The sequence below is a fragment of the Alexandromys fortis genome, unplaced genomic scaffold, assembly GCF_014885135.2.
Source record: "Alexandromys fortis isolate MF-2015 unplaced genomic scaffold, M_Fortis_MF-2015_v1.1 scaffold_59, whole genome shotgun sequence".
NCBI lineage: Eukaryota > Metazoa > Chordata > Mammalia > Rodentia > Cricetidae > Alexandromys > Alexandromys fortis.
In genome coordinates this window covers 8,764,187-8,777,972 of record NW_026067943.1, presented here as the reverse complement: position 1 = coordinate 8,777,972, position 13,786 = coordinate 8,764,187, and the positions used below count along the sequence as shown (strand labels likewise).

At 47.8% G+C, this 13,786-nt stretch overlaps 1 protein-coding gene and 1 pseudogene across 35 annotated transcripts in view; both read left to right on the top strand.

The window, feature by feature from the left end:
• Cacna1c (calcium voltage-gated channel subunit alpha1 C) overlaps positions 1-13,786 on the top strand; it is a 662,482-nt gene that overhangs the window by 233,908 nt on the left and 414,788 nt on the right. The window lies entirely within an intron of this gene.
• LOC126505449 (proteasome subunit alpha type-5-like) lies at positions 2,027-6,125 on the top strand (annotated as a pseudogene).

The following is a 13,786-nucleotide window of genomic DNA, read 5'->3' as shown; positions in this document are numbered from 1 at the left end:
CCTATTTCTATCTTTAAAAGAAAAAAGGAGCAGCTTACTTAGGGTGACAGGACGAGCTTTTCCACGTAGGGCTAAACAAATAACTTAAGGTGATCCAGTCAGTCAGGATGTTACAGTAGATAGTGTGGTCTGTGGATCCGCGACTAGAAAGAAAGGGACTGATGGGAGGGGGGACTAGCCAGAAGGGATGTATGAAGGGTAGTAGCCCCGCCAGACCTAGAAGGCCAGGGCTCTGGAGAGTATGTGATACCATGGCTACTTGATTTCCAGAAAGTAGAAGTTTCTTCCAGTGAATATTCTGAAGTACCTAGAATACAACGTGTTCTTTGTAAGCTCTGAGCTGATAAGCAAAGAAACATATAACACAGTAGGATGTCTGCTCTAATTTTCTCTGAGTCTACATTGAATGAAGGAACACACACACACACACACACACACACACACTTCCCAAAGGCAGAAAAAATTATAGCTTCCTGAAAGATGGAATGGCTGGATAGCACATAGGCCAATAGAGGAGGTAAGAGTCTGGGTACTCCTGAGTGGCTGCTTTGGTTTTGGCCAGATAGTTGGGTTGACTGAGATAGCTTTTGGTAAGATCTTGATGAAGTCTCATGTAACAATGCCTGGTGCTGCCGTGGCCCTCTGGAGCCCCTCCTCCCATGCAGGGACACCTGATGCTGCAACTCTCCCATCCCCACCCCTGCTTCAATGGGATCTGTGCAATTAGTGCCAGCCATAGGGGCAGATGGCTGGGGCCCTTGAGCATTAGGGAAACATGAAGAAGAGATGACTATTTAATGGCCAGAGTACTGTGACTATACAGCCACTAAGAGAGAAATCACATCTGAGCCCTGGAGTGGCAGCCTAGTGAACCTCAAGTGTATATTGTCACCCACTCCATCTTCCTGGGGAAGTCTGTTACCTAAACATGGTTACCAAGCCACATATAACTCACCTTGCCCTTTGCTTATCAAACAGGGGCGTGTGTACTGGACAGGGCCAGCCATGGTGCACATCTGACAGTGGGTATTTACATCCTGGCACCTCTTGTTCTTGGGTCTTCTCCTTCTCTTCTACTTCAGCAACAAACCATGCCGTTGTCTTAAGACTCTTTGACATCTGGGCTCTACATGTGCATGATCATTCATGAAAACAATAATCAGACATCTCAGAGATTTTTGCAAGCATCCCTTCTATAAATCTGTGTGGTTAGAAAGCAGACCAAAATTAAACAGACACCAGTGAGTCTCTCCACAGCAGGCCTGGAGCGTGTGTTTGAAATTCACTGAGGGGGGCTGTCATGTGCCTGAGATTTGATGATCCTCAGAAGACAATGTGTTTCACGGTGTGTGTGTGTGTGTGTGTGTGTGTGTGTGTGTGTGTGTGTGTGTAGCAGGTTGGGGCTTCTCTGCAGACAGTGTGCCACTTTGTATGGTTAGCAGCTGGCTCATGGTGGTTAACTACACTTCGCACAGTGCCCTGTTGGCACTTCTTTGGCAAAGGGTGAAGCTATAGTTTAGGAATGCAGCGAAAGGAGGTGGGGTCTAATGATACTGTCTTGAGCTTCAGAAAACTCCCTGTGGGAACTGTGTGGAAGGATATTTGTACTTCGAAAGGAGAATCTGCTGGGCACAAAGCAAGTCAGACACTTTTATCCTTCAGCCACCAGTTTCTTAAAAACTACTCACACATTTCTTCAAAATAGCCATATTTTTTTTGTTTTCTTCAGAGCCCAAATCTCTCTAGTCGTCAAATCGAATTCTCAGCTCAAACCAGAAGGTTTCCAATCCAGTTATTTTAAGGGATGCACACTCTTAAAATGCGTGTGTCTGCTGAGGAGTTTGTATCGGGGACTTAGCAAGTCACACTACACAGAATACAGGGCCACGTGGTAGAGGAGCAGAGGGGAGGGGAAGGCAGAGGAAATCGGAATGTTACTTCAACCCCTTCTAAAAATGGCAGATGCAGAGTGAGAAAACAGCTTGCTCTGTGCAGGAGAAAGGCAGGACAGACAGGGAGCCCTGTCCTCCTGGGACCTGCTATTTCAGTGACTTCCTTAGGGCCGCTGTGCTTGCTTTCATGGGAGCCGTTGCCGGACATCAGCACATCCAGTGTCATGGGGTGCTCAGGGTAAGCAGAGCTGACATCATGACCCCACATAGTGACTACTGTTGTGGGAAGACAGGAAGGATACTAGTTACAATGGCTTTGGAGTAACAGCGCTTTATTTGAAAGTATTCAAATAGTTTGCTTTGTCTCCTTTTCCCGTGAGGAGGTCTGGGTTTGACGGTAACATCTCCATCCACCCTGAAGCCTGAGAAATTGGGGGTGGGGAGCATTCAGCCCAGTTCACCCGTGCTTGTGCTGGTGTCCACCTGGTGTGCTAGGTGACCTGTGAGTCAGGACCAAGGCAGCATGATAGGGAAAGTTAGGGTTGAGTGAGGGTTCTCATCATTCATCTGTCCGACCCGTATTTCATGATCCCCTAACTGCCCGTTACAGGGATAACTGTTGGGGTGGCTGGAGCCAGGGACAGCGAGTCCTTTGCACTTTAACTTGCAGGTGTGAATGGAGTTTTGTGCCATCAATGAGGGAACTTCACAGCTGGGGAGTGGTAATAGGTAGGGCTCCTGAACACCAAGGTAGTGGCTTTGCTTTAAGTCAGGGTGCATTTTATCACAAACAGTCCAAGAGAGGCCTTTGCTCTGGTCAGCCTTAGACCCGCTTTTCTGTGCTCTGTGGTCAAGGGGATGTCCTGCTGGTTGTGGGCCAAGGCAGGGGTTGGCATGAAGATACTCTGGCCCTCAGAGGGACGGCATCCATCAGCAGCAGGTCTGCTGTATCATACCTTCCAGGGCTCAAGGGCAGCATGATTAGGGGGTTTGTGGTTTCCGAGATGCTACCTCCTCTCTGAGCATGCACTCACAGGCCAGTGGCAGTGGCAGATGGCAGGTCAAATCTGGGTACACTCTCTAGGGGGAGTGGAAAATAGCTTGTAGGTGTGGTCTTACTTGGAAGTTGTGATCTGGAGGCATGAAAGGGGCTTGTTCTCAGGTCCCCATTGGTTTAGCTCCCTCTTTAGTCGGTCATTGTCTCTCCCACCTTTAAGTTATGTACTCAAACTTACATGGTTGGGATGATCCGGATAAAAGAACCAAGCAATCACCTCTCTCTTTCTCTGGGTTGTGTGTTTTCTGGAAGGAGGGGAGTTTATTTTCCTTCTTGCATGGGGGTTGGAGGTCCCTGCTTGCCCTTGCTGAGCGCAGTGGTTGTGGTGGGGAGGGAGAACTGAGAGCGAGGCTGTAGGGAAAGACACGAGGAAAGCAAATGCTGCCGCTAGCTCCGCCCCGTGTACAGAGCCGTGTGAGCGCCCTCCGTCTAAATTGAGCACATGGTATTTTATAGCAGAGAAGCCGAGTGGATGCTGTGTGTGAGGAGAGCTTACTAACAATACTTATAAAAGAATTCGTGGCCACCAAAGCTCTGGATTTCAGTCTGTCAGATACATTGAACGCAAGACACAGTTGTATATACATGATAACTCAGTGTCTGAGGCTAGAGACCCGGATAGGGGATGGGGCTTAGGTTCTTAGAATGCAGAGCTTAGAATTCCAGAGAGAAGTCCTTCACTTAGGCCAGATGGCACGGTTGCCCATGCCTTGCTGTTTGTGCCTGCCATGTCAGCCAGGCGCCTCTTCCCCTCCCTCCTTTCTTCAGGGTATTTACCATGTTGTCATGATGCATCTGGGGTGATAGCACATGCTGAGGCCAGAAAGGTGTCCAGCTAGCTGCAGTGTCTGTCCTCTTGGAACATAATCTGCTGTCAGGTTCTTGCTCCCAAAACCAAATCAGAAGACTTGAGGTAGTGCGCCTCAGAGATATTTACCACCGCTTCTTCATCATTAGGCAGTGGCTTCTGGGTGGTACTATAGTTATAAAAGGAGCCACAGGCGTCTGACTCTGCTCTTGCCTCTGAGACATGGACCCATTTGAGCATTTTTTTTTTTAAGAAGCATGTACAGTGCGGGGGAGAAGAACATGTCCCAGCTCTCAGAACAGAGGGGATAGTTGTTCCTCATCCAGCCAGGAACTGAGGTTAGCACTCTAGGCCCAAGGGAGGGAGCGAGCCCTCTGGGTTTGCTCAGTGCTTCTGGGTGTGGTCTTTGCTTCGGTACAATTCTGTCCCCGTGTCAGGTGCTCTGGCTCTGAGCTGGATGCTGCCTGTCTTGTGTGCTCCGGGGTCAGGCCACAGTGGGGGCTGGCTGGAGAGAGGCTGGGTGCAGAGGAGGAGGCGAGCTCACTGCCTGTTAGCCATGGACATCTAGATGGGGAAGAAACAACAGCTTTATTTTTAGGCTTTGCTAATTCTCACTCTTCTAGTTCGCTGCTACCTGGCAACAGCTTATTGTCATGGCAACACCAATGTTAATGAGTGAAGCTCTCCTGTGTGTCTGCCCTACCCATTGCTCTGTGACAGACACTTGGTGCAGAACTATCTTTCTGGCCCTGCAGGGCTCAAACGCAAGAGTCCCTGCTCCTCCACAGGTCTCCTAGACACTGTCTTAAAGGAAGGGGATGGAGTCATTGCCAAGAAGGAGCCTGTGGCTTCAGTTCCATGTCCCCATTACTAATGTGCCCACAAGCTTCCTACACCCTGCCTCCCAGTGGCCTGTCCCCTTCACATTCTTAAGTGGAACCCACAGGCTAAGGTTTATCTTTCAGGGATCTTGAGGTTGTGCTAATATTTAATGGCACTTAGTCAGAAGACTCCGGTGTCGTTTGGTGCTGCCATTGAAGGGGCCGGTGCCCACAGTGTGACAACCTGTAGCTTGCCTAGACGGAGAGTCAGCGACCCACCCCCCACTCCTGTCCTCTTCCTTTCCTGTCCTCTGTGGTCCTTCACTGCTTTGCAGGACTCTTTGAGGAGGGACAGCCATTTGCTCCTGATTCTTTGTCCCTCAGTTTCCCAATGGAAGTAGCAGTCATCCAAATTCTTGGTGGCTCTCACTGTCCCGCAGAGGTCTGTAAAGTATTCTGCCCTCCCATTTTTTAGAAGCTCTGTGATGTGGGTCACTTGCTGGAACCTTGGCACTGCTCCCTCACTACAATCCTGGATAGCAATGGTACTGACTTCCGAGCCTTATCACAAGCCCTCCACCAGGGCCATGTGGGTCTAGTGCTCGAGGCAGGATCTAGAATAAACTCGGGCTCCCTAAGTATTAGCTTTTATTATGTCAGCTTATTACTTAATTTGCAGTCTAATTTTATGAACTAAATACTGTTATTCTGAATTACAAGGAAGGAAACCTGGCAAAGCGTGGTTAAACACCTGCAGGGCCAGCAGGGTCCTTGGTGCTGTGGCGGTGTGGTTGTCTAGGGTGCTACTTGGAGTCGTGTGGCCCTTGAACACCCCATGTATCCACTGCTGCCTCCTCTTGTCCTCGTCATGTTCCTCACTCGGTCCGAGTACGACAGGGGTGCGAATACTTTTTCTCCTGAAGGAAGACTGTTTCAAGTGGAATATGCCATTAGACTTTCAAGCTTGGTTCTACGGCCATTGCCACCCAGACATCAGAGGGTGTGTGTCTAGCTGTGGAGAAGAGAATTACCTCCCTACTAATGGAGTCTAGCAGCACTGAGAAAATTGTAGAGATTGATGCTCGTATAGGCTGTGCCATGAGTGGGCTAATTGCTGATGCTAAAACTTGAATTGATCAAGCCAGAGTGGAGACACAGAACCGTTGGTTCTCCTATAATGAGACAGTGACGATGGAGAGTGTCACCCAGGCTGTGTCCAATCTGGCTTTGCAGTTTGGAGAAGAAGATGCAGATCCAGGTGCCATGTCTCATCCCTTTGGAGTAGCATTGCTGTTTGGCAGAGATGATGAGAAAGGACCCCAGCTGTTCCATATGGACCCATCTGGGACCTTTGTACAGTGTGAGGCTTGAGCAATTGGCTCTGCTTCAGAGGGTGCTCCTTGCAGGATGTTTACCAGAAGTCTCTGACACTGAAGATGGAGGAGAAGCTGGACCCCACAAACACAGAGATAGCCACGGTGCAGACTGGTCTAAGTTTCCACATGTTCACAAAGGAAGAACTGGAGGAGCTGATCAAGGACGTTTAAGGAGGAGCTATCCTCAGACATCTATGGGACAATTTCAGTTCTCCTAATTGCCCTTAAACTTTATTTCCAGCTCTTACGTCATGGAAAATATCCAGTATGTGTGTGTGTGTTTTTTTTAAATGATGTCTGTACATAACAGCAATTCTGAAATAAAAAAATTTAAAATAATAATAAAAAACCCACCTGCAGGGCCACTGGGAAAGATGGACAGGACAGGACATAGAACCTAGGTGTATCAGATCTCTTCACGCTGTGCAGGAGCCTGCACGAGCTTCCTCCTTCTGGAGCTGGCCTTGGGCTGCAGGAGCATGCCCAATCCCTTTGTACTCTTCGGATTTAAGGTGCTGTGTGAACGTGGCATGCTGCCACCATGACTAAGTGTTGCTTCCAGAGAGGTGGCTCATAGCTGTCACGATTGTCTTGAGGGTGATACTGCAAGGCTCTGCAATGAGCAGTGGAGTTGGCGCTTCCTCGCGCCACCTTCCCATGAGCTCAGCCTGTGTCTGAGACCGGAACCCCCGGCATTGCTGCTGTGTCAACCCAGGAAGGTGTGGTGGCACTGGGAGACCCCTGCCAGTGCAGCCAAAGTCTCAGCAGTGCGCCACGGCTTTATTGCTTACATTTTTTTATAGTGCTCGAAGGCAGCACATTTGTGTACTATCAAATAAAGCGCACATGGGGTATTTGGTGAGATGCTATCCTTCTCCCCTCACCCCAGCCCCTGGGCTTCTCGAGTGAGTATAAACATGTTGATCTTTATGTCTTCTGCTCGGCATAGGCTCGGGTCTCCTAGTCCTTGCCAGCGCATCTGTGGGAATGCTCCACGTTAGTACACAGTGCATGATTCATTCATTCTCAGCAGACGAAGCATTTTCTTGCTCCTGGTAAAGGAGATCAGGTGTGCTAATCGTGAATAAGCTCAAGAACACCTAACGAGTAATTAATTGATAGGGAACCATCGTCACCGCAACGACATTAATATAGGATTCTTGCCGTCGCCGAAACAGTCGTTTAATTTCAGGTGTATTTTTAAAATTAAAATTAAAAGGTTCTTTTTTGAGAATTTCATCTATGCACATTGTATTTGCATAATTTCCACCTTTCCCTCTCCTCACTCCAGCTACTAAATGTCCCCTTTCCCCCCTTCAAATTCATAACCTCTTGTTCTTTTAAATTTTGTTACACACACCCATATATATGTATGTATATATATATATACACACACACATACATACATACATACATACATACATATATACACAACACACACACAGAGCCTGCTGAGCCCATTTAGTGCTCGTATATGTAAGTGTTTAGGGCTGACTGCTTGGCATTGGTGACCTGTGAAGGGGCTCATTTCTGGAGGGGACAATTCTCCCTGTCTTAGTAGTCATCCCTCCAGAGTGGGGCCTATGAGATGTCCCCCATCCACACTGGCATATCTACAGCTGTCGTCATTGTTCAGGTCTTGTTTAGGCATCTCTGTGGTGTTGAGGTTTCGTGGGTACGGTTTCCCTGTCATATACAGAAGGCACTATCTTGTAGCAGATGTCCTGGTCCTCTGGCTCCTCAACCTTTCCACTCTCTCCTCTACAGTGCTCCCTGAGCCTAAGTGTAGAAGTTGTGTTGATTCTCTATCCATGGAGCATGGGCACTCCACAGTCATTATTCTCTGGGTTTTGATCAGTTGTAGATCTCTATCTGCGGCAGAAGAGCTCTTTAGTGAGGGATGGGACCTGCATTTGTCTGTGGGTAGAACTTTAAGCATTTAGATGCTGTTGGGAATTATACTGGTTTAGGAAAGCCACAGTAGTAGTTTCTCCTCCAGGGTCTATGCCCTCTCCAGCCTGAGGGAGTTGACTAGGTTTATAGTACCAAGAATGAATTCTGTCCTACTGAACAGACCTGGAGTCCAGTTAGACAGCTGTTGGTGACCTCCAAGATCTACGCGCCTCTGTTGTACTCCTGGGGCTATTTGCTGTGCTGGTCATTGTTGCGGTCCATGGGCTCTGTCGGTGGGTAGGAATGTTGTTTCTCTTCATTGGCAGCTTGCATAGCACCCATGGATATCATGAGCTAGTCCTCATGGAGGAGACTTCCAGGTAGTTCCAGCTATGCCTCTAATTCCTGTGTACAAAGTTTGTAGTGTTTCCAGCGATAGGGTCTTGTCAGCAATAGGGTCTTATCTTCAAGTTCTGGGGGTTGGGGAGAAGGGCAATGGTAATATCCTATATTATTGTGGGAGTCTCTTTGACTCCCCTGACAAACAACTCAAGGAGGAGTTTCTGTTGCCTGGTAGTGGGATTTTTGTTAGGTAGTCTATGGCTCTCAAGGAGAGACTGTTACCACCAAAATGTGTTCATTCAAACTCTGTCTATCTATCTCTATGTGTGAATACACACACACACACACACACACACACACACAATATGTATTTTAAACGAACATAAAGTATTATTTTACTATGCCTTAAGAAGAGCTTAGTACTATTTATTCCCCCTTTTTTTCCTTCTGTAGTGCCCTCCCTCCCCCTTCCCAGTGAGGCCCAGCACTGATGGTGCTTCCTGGTGATGAACATCTGCATAGAAAAATGGATAGATAAAGGGTCACTGTGTGACTCACTGTGCCACACTGCAGCTTCCATGATGAGACTTTCCCTCTGTTTTTTCTTTTTCCTCCTTTACAGCGCTGGTGTAGCTCTGGAATCCTAAGTCACAGGACCTCTGAAGATTCTGTTTCTGTGTCCTCTCAGTTACAGTGTGTGCCTCCTCATCTATAAACGTGCTCAGATTGTTGCAAACACAGCCTGAGCTGGAGGGCCACTCCTCGGATGGCACCATGATCTTTTCAATTGACAGTGGCATTGATGGGCAGCACCTCTCATTCTGCCTGGCGTGGCGTTAATCCTTGGGCACACAGTTCTGATTAGCACAGGGTGTTTGCTGATACGTAGGGCTCATCTGAGCTCTGTCTCTTCTCTGTCTGTAATGCTGGGTTTTATAGACCTAGAGAATTGTCAGGAATGTGTCACCCTGCCGGAAAGATGCTGAAGAAGACATGCAAGTAGCATCTTACTTGTGAGTGGGGAATTGTGCAAAAGGTGAGATTAAAAACCAGCTAGGGGCTGGACCCATGATAGAGTTTTTGGCTAGAATTCCTGAGGGCCTGGGTTCTATCCATAGCACCATTAGTAGAGAAACCTAGCAAAACAGACAGGAGGTACTCCAGGCCTACACCTTGTACCATGCAGCAGACCCTCAGGATGCATTTGCAGAACGGCAGGGAGAAACAGATTCTACTCAGCTGCGTATTTGGGGTTCTCTGCTCAGAGACATGTCAGAAACAGACAGGTCTGTCTTTCTTTATATCTTCATTTCTCTTACTCGTTTTTTTAACTTTATTTTATGTCTATTGGTGTGTGGGTGTCAGATCCCTTAGAGGTACAGACAGTTATGAGCTACCATGTGGGTGCTGGCAATCAAACCTGGGTCCTCTGGAAGAGCAGCCAGTGCTCTTAACTGCTGAGCCATCTCTCCAGCTGCTTCATTACTCTTTTGAAACATCCTCTCCCTCACCTTTGCTATGAGCTTTTATGGTTGTTAAGCCAAGCAGAGTCAGGCCAGCAGGTAGGACACCAAGCATCCTTCTGTGCAGGTTGTTCACCGGGTTGGTGGGGCTGAGCTTGATTGACAGGCTACAGGGAGAACTCAGAGTTGGGCTTGCAAAGGCCAAGCGATGCACAGGGAGACCATGTGCCCTTATTTCTCTAACTCCTCCGGTGGTTCCTGTCCTTCACACCTGGATCCTCTGTTATATGGCCAATGTCATCACCTTTTGTCTGTTAGGTTTCTACATGTGGACCTGAGATGAATTCTAAGATGTCACACGGGGAACCAGTCCCACAGGGAAAGCAAGTGAATGACACCAGACACAGCCCTGCCATTGTTTCTCAAACTTCACAGAAATAGCTGGGCGTCCTTCTGGGCACGAGTGAGGAGAAACTGGCCACAGTGCTGATGGGTGCAGTGGGGGAGAGTGAAGGATGGTCACAGGTCTGTGTGGGCTAGGGACCTGCCCCTTAGACAGCAGAGTCATTCTGGCCACATTGTCCAATTGCTCTCGCTGCCCCTACTGCCTTAATGAATAAATTACAGTCGTCTGAGGACTGAATAAACCTAGGCACCCTAGTCTACCTGCTAGCTCATCAGGGTGTTCCTTCCAAGAAATATGCAGCTTAGCCGAGGCGGCAGCTGTGAACCACGAGAGTTCTCAGCTGAAATGCAGTCAGTGAGGCCACTGGGGTGACTGCGTGGACATCACACCCTTCTGGGTTTTGATGGGAAAAGACGAAATTCCCGGGTCAGAGATTTTGTAAATCTAGAGCCCCAGGAAGAAGGTTTACAGTGGTGGTCTTCACTTCATTCATCGCTAGAACAATCTTGGCAGCTTCTAAAAAAAAAATCCCCATTTCTGAAGGCTGGAGAGATGGCTCTGAGAACAAAACACTTACTGCCCATCACTGGACCCAGGTTCAGTTCCCAGCACCCAGATGACATTTCACGGCTGACTGTTGCTTCAGCTCTCGTGGATCTGATGCCCTTTTTTGACTTCCATGGGCTCCTGCAGGTTTACACACATAAATAAAAGACATAAACTTTTAAAAATACCCATTTCCTCTACCTCCACCAGAGATACTTGATTCAGAGGACATTGCAGAGCTGTGGCCTCTGTGGTCGTTTAGAAACACCAGAGATGATGCTAATACCTAGCCAGAATGAGAACCACCAATGCAGAAGTGTTGAAACATGGAAGAGGAAAAAATAAGCCAGCTTCAACAGGGGACTTGCTCTGCTTGTCATCCAGGGGGGGCAGTGGGAGACATGTTCTGTTTTTAATGTGCAGAAGCACTGTCTGGAAATACATCGCAGGATTTTTAAAGCTTAGCTGCTCAAAAATTATTTGTATATTCATGTTCATAATAGCCCCAAAGTAAACGCAACCCAAGTTTCCATTAGCAGATTTGTGGGTAAACAAATGTGGTATGGATACCCAGTGGAATATTGTTCAACTTTAAAGAGAGGGGCATGCTGACACATGCTGACACAGGGATGAACTGGAGGATATGCTAAGTGAAATAAGTCAGTCGCAAAAGGAGAAAGGACTTCATTTACATGAGTTCTTAGAGGAGGCAAAGTCCTGGTGACACGGAATTGGGAGGCTGCCAATGACTGGGGTGAGGGGTATGGAGTTGATGTGTGGGATTTCTCCTTCAGGGTATCCAGGGCATTCTGAGTGGGTGCTGATGAGGGTGGACAGCAATGCGAAACGTATAATTCTTAAGAATGGCTAAGCTGCTGGGTTGGATGTCATGTGCATCTTAAAACAATTGAAATTATTTTCAGATTAATAAGAATGACCTTATTCTAAGATTTTTAGAAAAGAATTATCAAGAAGAACATTTAAAAATCTCTTCGCATTTAGACATGCTCTTTTTATGTGTACGTGTGGACACACACACTTCAGATGCTGCTTTTTCTGGTGCTCGGAATCTAGGTTTTCACTCGGACTCACTTTGCTTTTGCACTTTTTTTCTCATAGACCTTTGCTGCATTGGGGGAGGAGAGTGCGAGCTGATCTTGTCGTCTTGATTTCTGCATCTACATTAGATGTTAGGAACTCAGGTTCATTCCACCATCCTGCCTTGCCACCCTTGCTTCTCCACCGCCTTCCGTTTCTTGAGGCGCCCTCCAGGGGCGTGCAATAAACACTGGCAGAGTCTCTCCAACTGCTTTCCTTTAGTGGATTATCAGTGACGTCCCAAAAGATGCAACTGTATCCTAAACAGTGTCCTTATCCCCCAAAGAAAGCTCCATTGCAAACCCACTCTCCTCTCTTAGGCAGTGTATTACCAGTAGGACAAGACTATTCTCTGGGTTGTCTGGGGGTGGGGTGAGGACAAGGGTTTTCCCTTGAACACCATGTAGTGTTATAAATAGACCTATTCTTATGGTACCCATGGTGCTTCCCCAGGCAGAGGAGGCTGCTAGACCTTAGGGCCATAGAAGGAAATCTCAAGTCCAGCCCAGCTCTCCACCTGCCAAGTGGAAGGGCTGTCTGGCAATGCTGGGAGAGAAACTAAGTCAGGCAGCCTTTTCTAAATACAATGCTGTGTTTAGTTTCACTCTAGGAAACAGTGTCTAGCTACTGCAATACATGAACTATATTTAAGATTTGTTGTGTTAGAACAACAGAAAATAAAAGAAATGTGTGTTTGTGTGAGTAGGGTTCCCATGTCTGTAGAGCATGTCTCCTCAGAGTGTTCAGGTCATTTCAAGTTGCTTTCCAGTCATTCAGTGTCTGCTTGCAGGGGATCACTGATCAGTGCCCAGAAACCCATCCCCGATCCCGTGTGTGTGTGTATGTGCTGACATGCATATGTGTGTGCGTGTATGCGTGTGCCTGCACACGTGTGCTTCTGATTAGTCTAGCCTGAAAAACACCCTTTGGGATGAACAAGACTGGAAGTAAGGGTGGGAAGTTGTAGGTGTAAAATGGGTGCTGGATGTTTGTGTGCCTAGTGTTTGGAGGGGAGGGGCTCATTGGAACCTGTGCTCAGTAGATTCAGCACAGCTGAGGAACCCTAGAGGAATCTCTGTTCCCACACCACTGTCCCCTTGCTGATCATCATAAGCACAGGCATGTCCTCTCTTCCTGATCCCTTTCAGGGCTTGTGGGCTGTTGGCCATGTAAAACTTAGGTGAGGAGCCTGCCAACTTCATGCCTTGTCTCTTCTATCTTCTGTTTCCTTCCTGGCTCCACTATTACTTTTTAGCCTGATACCGAAGTTCTCCCCTCCTCTGCCTTCATTTTGCCAGTCAGAGTGCTTGCTGCAGCAGACAGCCACTGCGCTGGTTACCTTTCCCACTGCCACGGCAGGACACGCTACCAGAGCAATGCAAGGAAGGAAGGAAGGAAGGAAGGAAGGAAGGAAGGGTTTTTGTGGGTCCCAGTTTGAAGGGATTCAGCCTGTCACAGCCCAGGGAACAAATGGTGGTGGGGACTAGTTACATTGCATCCTTAATCAGGAAGCAGAACAGTAGAATATCTAGTGTTCAACTCGCTTCCTCTCTTTATCAGTCCAGGATCCCAGCCCACATGATGGTGTCACCACATTCAGGGCAGATTTCGTACCTCAATTACGCTTCTCTGGAGTCTTCCTCACAGACTGTATCTCTTAGGTGATTCCAGATCCAGCAGAACTGATAGAAATGGTTACGTCACACCCACACGCAGGCCTCTTAACTCCACCCTGGATCTCTCATTTCTTATTTATCTGCTCAGCTAGAGAATAATTGTGAGTTTTGAACTAATTTTTAAAAGTCTAGAGTCAAGTATTGCTAAGCACATACTCCCTTGAGCTAGAAACAGAAATGGCTCAATCCAACCTGTGTCTAGTTTGAGGGAGCTGCGGACTGTTACCCTGAGCTCAGCTTTGTCCCTGGGTGATGACATAGAGTAGAGATGGGCTACTCCTTAAATGACTAGGAGGGCTTCTTGGAATCCATGGAAACGCCTCTCACACACCATGCAACTTGTTACATATGAGCAGGGTTTCCAGAGGTTGGATCTAAGACCCTGAGAGAGGTGCGTTGTCTAGTGCC